This window comes from Cupressus sempervirens, chromosome 6 (genome assembly GCF_028749045.1).
Source record: "Cupressus sempervirens isolate cs-2001-9-10 chromosome 6, ASM2874904v1, whole genome shotgun sequence".
In the NCBI taxonomy this organism is placed as follows: Eukaryota; Viridiplantae; Streptophyta; class Pinopsida; order Cupressales; family Cupressaceae; genus Cupressus; species Cupressus sempervirens.
In genome coordinates, this window is record NC_143123.1 from 714,089,893 (window position 1) to 714,101,624 (window position 11,732).

The following is an 11,732-nucleotide window of genomic DNA, read 5'->3' on the forward strand; positions in this document are numbered from 1 at the left end:
TTGTCACTATAAGAACTGAATTTTCTCAAACATTGCCACATGCGCAAAACAACCAAAAAATACGGAAAAATCTAAAGTTTGAAAAGTCGACACAAATGATGAATTGCAAATTTAGTCCATTTAAATTAAAGTTGGAAAATACACATAATGACATTTAGTTGAATTGAATCTAATATCAAAAATCATCATTAAATAAGTACCATAAATTATCAATTTAACTGATATTACATTCTTGACCACATGTCAGTATCAAAATAAACAATTTTATAAAGTCTACACATCAAACAAGTGTCAACAGTATGGCAACCTACACGTTGAACATAAAGAATCATGTGTACTTCAAATGAGATAAACACGTATGATATCTTGATAAAAAACATAAAATAACATGCCATCGGACCTATGAGGCCATCTGCATTTAGTCATGTCTCCAAGCCATCAGAACACTATCCATCTGCTATCATGAGATAGAAGAGTGTTTCAGGCGCTTTTACCACTCAACCATGGAGTGGTTAGCTCCTCAAGGTTCTTTGGTTAAGAAGAACTACCTGAACCTAGCACAAGAAGGCTAGCAACTTGATGAAGGGTGCTCCCCTTAATACCATAAACACGTAATAGAAAGAAAGAAACAACAAAAAATATGAGAATAAGATATGGACTTCTTATTTGCACCGCAAATTTGAAATTACAGAATTCACAAGTACAATATGCTAACCCACATGGGCACCTTCATTACAATAATTTGAAAGACTAAGCTGCAAACTACCACCTAGAGCTGTCCTAGACAATGTTCAAACCTTTCTTAAATAGACCATTTTATGCCAGCTAGGAAGGTTGTAGACATTAAAACTTGATACCTAGGGCCGACAGACCCTAACAATACATATAGAATCAGCCAAATACATCTTTGACAATTATTTAAGATATTTCGAGTAGCCCAACTTTGAAAGGCCATAACTCATGAACCGTTGCTCCAATTGGCTATTATAGCCACTTTTGGAAATGCCAACTCCTGATCTACAAAAGCGAAATGATGCAAGCACACTTTTGTTGAGTTTTTGAATCTCATCCGGGCACTCTAAGGCCTCCAATGGTGAGCCTAAAGATTTTTCTACAAATATTTCTACCAAAAATCCACAATAACTATTGAAGTTGATGAAAGATCAACCTCATAGCTCCCACAAATCACCTGCATGCAAACACCTATTATAGAAGAGAGAAGCAAAAAGCTATGGAGGCAGGAATTGCCAGATCCATAGATGAGACATTCTTGATGAGCAAAAAAGAGATTGCTATAATCAAAACTAAATTATTTTACAATGAGAGATCATCCTTATAAAGGAGATCAAACCCCTAAAAAGGTCTAACCTAGGTTGTATCAAAATAATTAATTAAAAAAATTAATTATTATATGCCTAAAGTTTAGCTTAAGCAACTAGAGTTAATTAGAAAATATCTAATTACTCTAATACCCTCCCTTAAGATAAACTTAAGGAGTAGCTAAAAACCTAAAAACTACTACTGAAAGTAGAAATGGGTCCCAGAAAATAATGCCTGATGAGGTACCTAAGCACAACCAAATCTCTAAAAAAAGGAGAAATAGAGAAACCACATGGGAAAAACCCTACTCAAAAAAGAGATGGAAAACATGCTAAAAGAAACTAGTGAAGAATTGAAAAAGCCTCCAAACTAGGGAATGTCCTAGAAGATAGGAACAAAGCTGATCATGTACAACACCACTCAAGCATGTAGAAGCTACAAAGATCTATTGAAAGTACTTGTTGATCTGAAGAACCTCCACTAAAATAGAACTTGACTAGGTAGAGAAGACTAATCTGCATCAAATAAAGAGGCACAGAAAAGGAAAACAACTGTACTACAAAAATACAAATGGAATGAAACACCCAAGCCTGAAGAGTTGATCAATCAAACCAAGGAAGCATGAGAAACAATAGAACCCCCCCAATGCAGATAAGGGTGAGGTTACAGGCAACTGAAAAAGTGGGCTAAAAGAATTGCATATCAAGGAACCATGATCAGGATGTGCAAAAGAGTACATATGTTTGTACTGAGGTGATCAATCTCAGACACATCATGAGGCTAATGTCACAGAAGGGACACTTATTGGACAAAGGAAGATGAAAAACAAAGGAAAAACATCAACCCCCCCCCTAGACACTTTATCAGAGTAGTACATGTACAATAAGGGACAAGATATGGTGAATCCCAAGAATACAATAAACTACATGAGTGTCCTCAGATGAGACTACTCGAATTAGAAGGAAAAATAAGGCAAACTAGTGAAACAAAAATATAGATGCAATATGGCACTTTATCTCAGTGTGTTTGCAAGAGTTCTTATAAATGATGTCTAAATAGACCAGAAGATACATAAGACTAATGTAAAAGATAGTAGAATTCATGATGAATCATCTAAAGCAACAAAATTGATCCCCAGACTTGAAACAACCAAGATATCTACCAAAATGGAAAAGCATAGAAGACTAAATAAGATGTGTCTAGAGTGAAATCTAGAAAAACAACCAACATCACTAGAAAGATCTCAGAAAGAGCTTTCCAACAATATAAAGAATTCTTAAATTGGAGATCACATGCTCAAGATATGTCCCCCAAAGTGCAAAATAAAATTCTAAATTTTGATAGCAAAAAAACCCATCAAAATAGCATCAGAAATAAAAACTAACAATACCACTATGACAGGCTCGAAACCAGCTTTTCGGCGATATCTTTTTTTGCAAAGAATGGAGTTTGTATGCTCGAGATATGAGCAAAAAAGTGAAGGTAGCTCCAAATAGAGGTCAAGAAGGTGACAAGAAGTGGTGATGCAATGCTGATGTGGCATTGATGTCAGCAAGTGACGAGCCCAAATTTGACGGTCAAATGACTGTCGATGCAAAAAACTTGAAAATGACCCCTGTTGAAGAAAAAGTCCAACCATTAGAAACAAGAGCTGAAAAAAGAGTTCCGATCACCATTAAATCACACTATGAGTCTAAACCACCATAAAAAGAAAATCATAGAATGATGGAAAAATAAAGCCTAGGCATAGTCAAATCCAATAACAAAGCATCAAGAAAGCTAAAAATAAAGTCACAAGATCCTTGGTTCAACATGGGGATTGTCAAGGAGATGATGAACCCCCAAGAGATGGAGGATAAAGATGGAAAAGTCCATTTTGGTGAACTTATTGACCCAACTCTAGTTGCAATCTCTAACAATGCGAGAGAATATGGGTTCAATCTGCTCAATAATGCTAAAAACAACATCATAGATAACTTTTACTCTATCAAGTGGCTATTTCATGAGATAGAAGAGCTCAAGGAGAAAAGGAGTCAAAAGGATGACCATATGAGAAGTAGTGACTAGGGACACCATGCTGACCAGGAGGATCAAATCTCAATGGTTGAAAAAAGAGTTCAAAGGATGGAGACTTCTAAGCAGAACCTGGCTAATCAGGTGATTGCAACTTTGAACACCCTGAATGAGAATATCAATAGTTTGGGTGAATCACTAAAGAATGTTGGATTTTGGGGGAAAAATAAGATAAGGCCGGTATGGACTTTGGGTAAGCTTAGGGAAAAAAGAAAGAGACCAAGGGATTGACAGATGATTAGAACAGGACCATGTGGGCATGGACAACTGAAGGAGCAATGAAGCTATAGAGACCCTTTAGGTCCTAGATAGGGAGAACTAATAGTTTTAGTTTTCATTTTTTGTTTCATCGTTATCTAGGGTTGTTGGCTTTTGTTTCTTGGTTGCAGGACTATCTTTTGGTTTTGGCTTTTTATAAGTAGATGCATAGTAGCTAGACTTTACTTATTATTTCTATTTCAGATATTATGTAAAAACTTTTGGGTTTTAGGATCCTTATAAAACCTATTTTACTTAATCAAAAACACAGAAATTCCTCAAAACTTCCAGCACCATAATGTGATGCCATATTGGCAATTCAAATACTTGTAATTTTAACTAGCATGTTGTAGCCCACAGTGAAGTAATCAATGGAAATGCTTGATTGATGTCTTCATGGACATGAACCACATGCTGATGGAGACACCATTCATACACCTATAGAGATCTCAGTCACTCCTCAAACAAGAAGCCCCCCATTCTATTCGATCTCCAAGGTAGGCTAAAAATCACGCTGTCGATGGGAAGGAGAGGGGTTGTGACCATTGGTTGCTAGGGGATGATAGCTTGGAGAGGACACACAGAAGAAAAAATGTCAAAAATGGCAACACACAAAGAGCCACAAAAAGTGTGGAAACTTGTGAAGACTCCAAAAAACTATAGGATTAACCCAAAAATACAGTTGGAACCAAACACATGGCACGTCATGAACACAAAGGAGGGAGAAAAAAAACATCCCACAAAATTTGCATGGGATCCCACTCAAAAAAAAATCTAAACGTGTGCTTCTCAGTGGAAATCATGTCCTTCAAGAGAAATTGCCGCTAAAACATGATCCATTAGCCACAAGTGAACACATGCAAGCCCAAAAATATCCATGCTATAGTTCTAATTATCCAAATCGTAGGTACATTGGCTAAAACTGCCAATAAACTCTTTTGGAAACAAACATTGAGAGTCCAAGAATGGGCATCACACACCCAAGAAGAATGATGTGCACCAATGAAGGGAGAGTGAGCGCCAATAAAAAAGGCATGCAGATCCTAATGAGAAGCAAACTTTTGATTTTAATAAAAATCAAACAATACTATGAAATCGTAAGCACTGATAAGGCACTTCAAAACACAATGTGGGTGCCTAAATTGAAGCACAGGCCATCGAAAATCACGGTAGGGTGAGTAGTGCTAGTGGAGTTAAAACGTGGGCTCCAAGCAAAAAAAAACTAGCTTCCAAATTTCCATTGGCTGGTAAAAAAAAATCAACAATCAAATGTGCTACTGATCATGGGGCACAATTTTTGTAGAGAACTAAAAAATTGTTGCCTCAATTTGCGTGTTGGGCAAAAAGTTGTGCGTGCAAAAATTTGTTGCCTCAAATTTCAAGAGCATCCAAATTGGACATATTTTATATGGAAATAGGAATTCTTTTAGTGTTCTAAGCTGAATGGTGATACCTATTTTTGCTCAAAGTGTTTCAAAAATTAGTGACTCCACAAATCTAATAAAAAATCTGCTGAAAGCTCAGATTTGAAAACTGATGCCAAATTTCTTATGAACAAAATAGGGGCATGAAGATCTAGAGCTTTGATACCATGTTGAAATTGATGAAAGATCAACCTCACACCTCCCAAGAATCACCTGCATGTAAACACCTGTTATAGAAGAGAGGAGGAAAAAGCTATGGAGGCAAGAATTGCTAGATCCATAGATGAGACATTCTTGATGAGCAAAAAAGAGATTGCTATAATCAAAACTGAATTATTTTGCAATGAGAGATTATTTTTATAAAGGAGATCGAAACCCTAAAAAGGTCTAACCTAGGTTGCATCAAAATAATTAATAAAAGAAATTAATTATTATATGCCTAATTAGCTTAAGCAACTAGAGTTAATTAAGAAATACCTAATTACTCTAACAATAACTTCTTTGATACATAAGTTGGAGCAATGAGATTTTATGGTAGGCTAATAAGTCTAAAATGAACTGTCATGTAGACAATGAGAACATTTTGAGTTCATATGACGAACTTACTAAAAATAGCAAGTTCCCATAAATAGTAACCACCCTATCTACTAGTCCTTATTAAAATAGAAAAGACTCAAAAGGAAATATTTATGGGTGATGTAAGATTGCTCTTACACCTAGGATGCTCCTACATCACAACTCGACACAATTAGATCAGAATGATTTGGTGCATCCAAGTGCCTAATTCTACTTTACACATATTCTTTGTAGAAAATATACACATGGATGTGGAAGAGGGAAGAAAAACAATTTAACCATGCATTTCAAACATTTGCATTTTATTTTTTTGATCTTGGCCAAGCTTTAAGAACCATCATAAACATAAAAGACTAGTAGGCAATTTATAAGGAATAATTATGCAAATTTTTCTTTAATTACCCTCCTCTTTGATTCCACATTCAACACCTTTCCCAAGAGTCAAAATTTTTACTTCCAAATACAAATTTATAAGAAAATAGGTAAACAACTATACAAGATCTTTAAGAGAGAGAGTTAAAAATTGACTATTTTAAAATTTACTAAACTTTTAACACTAAAACAAATAAGTAAAAATTCAAACTCATGATCACATTAGAGGAAAACAATTTTTTCTAGGATGTCAAAAATTTGAGTCAAACAACAAATTATATTTTTATGCTTTCCACTCTAGGTTAATGGAAAATAAGGAAAAGTGTTCTAATTTAAGTGAAGTAATTGTTTTAGTAATGATCCTAAATCATGATTTACAGTCAGAACTGGTGCTACTATCAACACGTGAAGACAATTTCAAACAAAATTTACTTCACACTAATTGATTTCATGAAAACTTTTCTCAAAAAAATATAAAATAAATAATAATAGATACATATCCATCTTTGCACAATGTTCTCCAACAAGACCAATTTCCCTAAACTGATTACCTATAGTTGTAACTTATTATCTTTGAACCTCTATGCTTTTAAAAGAAGTGCATGAGAGAATTATAACTGATATTTTTTATTATTAATTCCCTTGCTAATACAAAACAGTAACAATCAACCAAGAGATGTAAATGGAAAAAGTTAGAATCCCCACTAACAAAGGAAGGTCAACTATAAAAGAAAAACATTTTCAATTTCTTATTCTTCCAACCACAAATCGATAGGTCCAGATTTCTATTAAACAACATGTAGCAAAAATGCTAAGTTCAGATTTGGCAGAGAACTCTCCATATTTGTATGGTGATATTGATTTCTCGGAAGGAATTGATGGATGTTTCCAATACTCTCCCGATGGATGCATTTTGTAAGAATGAAATATTTTAAAAACAATAAAATAAAGATTTCCAATAGAACTCGACACTGTGAAAAATCACGGCTAAGTGGGAGTAAGAAAGGTAGATATAAGATTCACTTGTTAAATCTGTGATAACTTATGATGCTGAGGCATGATTTTCATATCATAACTAAAGCCTTGAAATAATATGTAGTTAAATAGTGATGGAATCTATTTATCCTTACTTCCCAACTCCCTTACCATATCACAAAAAATATGTTTCAAAGAGATTGATTAACATCTTTTTCTTATAAACTTGTTGGTAAACAAATTTGTCACAGTAGAATTGCCCAACGGAATGTGTGGCAAACCATTCACAACAGTTGGATAGGCCCTTGGTATGTGGCCTTCCTCTGCGTTTTGAGGGGCAGCTCCCTCGTATGATATAATTTTGAAGCTTTTCAAATAGATATAAAATTAAAATTGAAAGGGGAGAAAGCTCATGATGACGAATGCACCACACGACTTCAAGGCTTTCCCAAACTACTAAATTAAAACCGCTAATAACAACAATCAAGATCTACGCTTGAAAACTATTACTAGCACAATGTTGATCCACAGATTCATAAACATCTACACCATACCGTGAGAATGCTCACTACAAAGAGAATCAACATTCTAAACAATTTAGATTTAGAACCAGAGAACTCAAATTGCACGTTCCTTTACTTTCTTGCACCAAGAACTTAAGAGGAATTTCTAATTATAAAGACAAATCTGTACATACTTTCCAAATATCATCTTCTAATCAAAATTTCTGCATAGTGTTCCCCTTTTCTAAAGCCCAAAAAGTTTTTTTTTACAAAGCCCAAAAGAGCCCTTATATAGACACAAAGGTTAATAACTACTTCGTGGTTAATAGCCACCTCCCAAATACGTGATTTGGGTGAGGTTAGTTAATCTCAATAAAATTAACCCAGCGTGACCTAAAACTTGGACCTTAGATCAGATATCTTCAACCTCGCACTGTACTCCTTATTTACTTTTCAAAGTGGTGAACTGACTATTCTATCAAAAAGATTTGCCAACATTACATTTGGTTGGAGATGACCATGTTCCCATTCACAAGAAACAAGGATGCTAATCTGAATGGATTACTTAAAGTTGGAGGTAAACTCTGTAAAGCTCCTCGAGTTATGGGTTAGGAACAAGCATTTCATTTGGTCGAGCATTTTGTTAACACTCTACATGCCTTGTCCATGTTCTCCACTTTTCTATTTAGGCATTACATCGAACAAGTCAAGCGCAATCTTATGTATGCTTACATCCTCCATAACATGTCCATGAAAAATAAAGCATTAAAATTCTGTTCCATTGAAGGCAGTCAACCATTTTGAAGGTTCTCTTATTCTCTGGAATTTTTACATAGTCCGAAGAAACAAGAAGTATATTTTCTAGCTTCAAGTCAGTATGAATGAGATGCAACTTGTGCATATATGCAACAAAGTCCAAAAGTTGTTGAGCAAACTCCTGGACTAGATCAACAGGAAATGGATGATATTTGTTTTTGCATAGAAAATCGAATAAGCTTGGTCCAAGCCTCTCACAAACAATACAAATGTGGTTCCGAAAGTCAAACCAATTCCGTATCTCCACGCATCCAGAACTACTCTTATCATGCTTTGAAAGGACATTTAAAACATTAATTTCAACCATTGCTACATCATGATATTTCCACATTTTGCATAAATGTCAACAAAGGTGCTTCCCACAAAGATATCTGAATGTAATCCAGATCTGATAACATCTTCGGTGAACCTATTTGCCATGTTCTAAATTTGCTAAGTTGGAATAAGCTGAGAGAACAATGGCCGATGTATCACTGTCTAGCTTCAAACCAGATGAAAGCATTTGGCCAAATAGCTCTAGGCTCTCATCAAAACATGGTTCTGTGCATATCCTGCAAGCACTGTGTTCCATACAACAAGTGTACGCTTGGGAATTCTTTGAAAGAAGTTATAAGCATCTTTGACATTACCATTCTGCGCAAAACCTGCGACCATAGATGTTCGGCAATCATAGTGTTCCATGGGACCACATTTCGTTCAAGCATTTTGTCGAATAGCTCTTGTGCATCTTTCACATTGCCACATTTTATATACATGTCGACAAGGGCACTCCCTATGAAGAGATTAGGTAGAAATCCTTTATAATTATCTCTTGATGAATCTCTTTGCCATGTTCCAAAGTTCTCAAGTCCACACAGGCATTTCTTTGAGGGATTTTATCAAACACATCTCGTGTAGCATCTACCATTTTACAAGGCATTATGAAATCTTTGTCCCCACTACAACTTTATAAATCTCTCCTTCAAATGCATAGTGAAGAGGTGTCATGCCATTTCCGTCCTGAGCAGTCACTGAAGCACCGCAGTCAAGAAGCAGCTCACATGCATCTACATCTCCTTTCTCTGAAGCTGTGTGAAGAGAAGTCTTCCGTTTTTCATCTTTGTAAAACCTGAACCTCTGAGTTGTAGCAGAACCCATGAAGTGTATAATATCCTCTTCTTTTGTTACAACTTAAATCATGCCCAATAGCATTTATTTGATTGAATCCTTGTCGTTATACTTCATATCTCTTGCTTTCTCAAGTGTTTTTCCTCCTCTTTGATAATGCCATTGAATCACAACTACCATTTTGTTTTAAAACTTACATGTGACACAGGTTAAAAACTGCCTCATAGAGGTTAAGAAATACACATTTTTGGAGGTTATCATTAACCTTTTGAGAGGTTAATGGTTAGGAAAAACATATTTTTGGGTGTTAACATTAACCTTTTCTTTGGAGGTTAAGAAAAACGTATTTTTGAACGCTATCATTAACCTATTGGAGAGGTTAAGAAAAACGTATTTTTAGTGGTTAACATTAACCTATTGAGAAGTTAAAGGTTAAGAAACACGTGTTTGGGTGGCGACCATTAACCTTTTATAACTTGAGGCTCAGAAGTCGGATTTCAACAATTTCAAGTGTTGCGCAGAGCTGCTAATGAGCAGGAGACATGGAGGCTTAAAGACTCACAAAATTCAAATATAGAATGGCCAATTTAAGGCTTAAAACCAGGCAAGTTTCAAATATTAACCATGGCCTATAAAATTGAAACAATTTTATAACCGGGCAACAAAACTTTTCTAACTCCATGCAAAAATGATTCAACATTGTCAAAAACTAAACAAAAATACATAAGTTGCACATAAGACAATTATCAATAGCTCTGAAAGAAAACCTAATTTGCAAATTTGTGTTGCAGAAGTTCTCCCGTGCGGCTTCCCTCTATGCAAATGTCTTGAAAACTGGAAAGTTTGTACAACCACGCAGGGGTCTCTTCTTATTGACCCTCCTCCTCCTATCAATAATACTACCCTTCTTCCTGCCTTTGAACAACCCTTTTTCCCCCATTTCCAACCGCCACCTCTTTCAAAATGAAATAAGCCACTCCAACCCACCAAATTTTCTCCCAACTTAAATTGCTCTCTCTTTTATCATTTTCAGAAAAAAAATTGTGTTCCTCTTTGTTTGTTCCCTCCCTTTTCATATGTTTCTTTTCCTCTTTCCATTTTGCGGTTCTCCATCTTTGGCACTTCCATTATGAAGATTTAATGAAAGTATCTTGCATTAATTTCCACTACCCACCGAATAAAGAATTTGACTTCCACTTGGCATAAAGAAATTGTAAAAACTTTGAGTTCAATTAATTTCAATGTTATCTAATTCATGACCACTTCAAGCTTTCAAATTTTAAAACACCTTTATTCATGACACTTTCATCCATCCTTTATTTTTATTTTTAAAATAATTACTAAGTGTAACTAACTTTGAAATCAAAAGAGAATAGATTTAATACAAAATAAAATAACTATGTGTGTGTGTGCGCGTGTAACTACACCATACCATCCGAACCAACCCTGCCAAGGAGCTGAAATCCTATACCTCAACCACCCTTTTGCCTTTAGTATTTGCACACTCACAACCTCAAAAATTTTAACGCATCAGTACTGTCAAGCATATTAATAATATTACACCATAGAATAAAACAAGACATCTCAAAATTATGTAATTCACGATTTCCTTGGAACATTTATATAATATGAAGTTTAAGCATTCAACTGCCATTTACAAACAAATTCAAAGCATGATCTTAAATTATCCATTTTACATAATCAAATAAAAAGATAGCAACTTGTAAATATAACCATACACTATCTATCACTAAATCAATGATACACATTATCAAGAAAATGTTAAGCTTAGTTTTAAACATCATAATTAATCCAAACATGTATAATAGCTAGCATAATGTCATCATAGTCAATCAACACTCATAATCGAACAAGGTCTTCATCATTTAAAATAAAGAAACCAAAACTACAAGTTATATAGTCGGAACACATATGAACCAAGAACATATCAACTATAGCTTTAAGTCGAACACATAATGACTTAATGTCCACAAAGGTAAAACTCTACAGTCGAGGTCAACCAACCTAATCAACTAAGTCAAAAACTACCAACATCAACCTACATAGTAGGAGTCGCACAAAGTGGATCATGACAATCACTTAGGTTTTTTAATGTTTATTTACTTTCTATAAAGACTAAATCCAAGTTTAACAATTTACTATTTATTTTTCTAGAAAAGAAATATTTTTAAATAACATTATATAAATTATGTGATACTCTCAAATTAAAAAGAAAATTCTTCCAAGAGATCATTCAATTATAAAGGGAGAGTTAATATTCATTTGTCATCATGAGATTCAAAGTTAA